The sequence below is a fragment of the Uloborus diversus genome, chromosome 5, assembly GCF_026930045.1.
Source record: "Uloborus diversus isolate 005 chromosome 5, Udiv.v.3.1, whole genome shotgun sequence".
Taxonomy (NCBI): Eukaryota; Metazoa; Arthropoda; class Arachnida; order Araneae; family Uloboridae; genus Uloborus; species Uloborus diversus.
Window position 1 is genome coordinate 142,488,350 of NC_072735.1, and position 667 is coordinate 142,489,016.

A 667-nucleotide genomic window follows, 5' to 3' on the forward strand; every position below is an offset into this window, starting at 1 on the left:
GACTTTGGAGAAGAAAAACCGAGCCTTAAAAGCAGTGCGAAAAAAAGACTTGAAGAGCAGCGTAGCTATTTCTATGTTTTCAGAATATCTACGTTTTTGTGAAAATTTTTATGTATTAGGGGCGATGTTTCTTTCAACATCAATGTCTTTCGCTCAATGTTTCTTCGTTGGTTTTTTTTATACTTGGGCAAAAAACGTTTAGTAATACTAGCAAAACACACTGGCAAGTAAAAATAACACAATTTGAAATCATTCAAGTACAATTATTATAAATTTACAAGAGTCATCAGTGAATATAACAATCTTTTTACTGGCCAGAATTTTGTAATAATTTTTACAGATAAAAAGTAGAATTCCTTTGGAATGAGGTATGAAACTAGTTTTTCCGATTATGAGAAAGAAATTAATTGGAAAACAAAATAATTATTAAAGCATGTTTTTGAAACCTCCTCCTGATTGCTGTAGCATCTGGTGGCACACACATGTAAAAAGCGTTTAGGAATACTACGAAATTAGTGTGAAAATTCTCAGTTGCTTTCCAACATTTTTTTCTGCAGTTTTTTTTTTTCGTTTTTTGAAAAACATTGATTTCTAATAAAATTTAGTATTTTTATGAGCTCTATATATATATATATTCCTTGCGGTTGGCCAGTCCCAGAATTACATT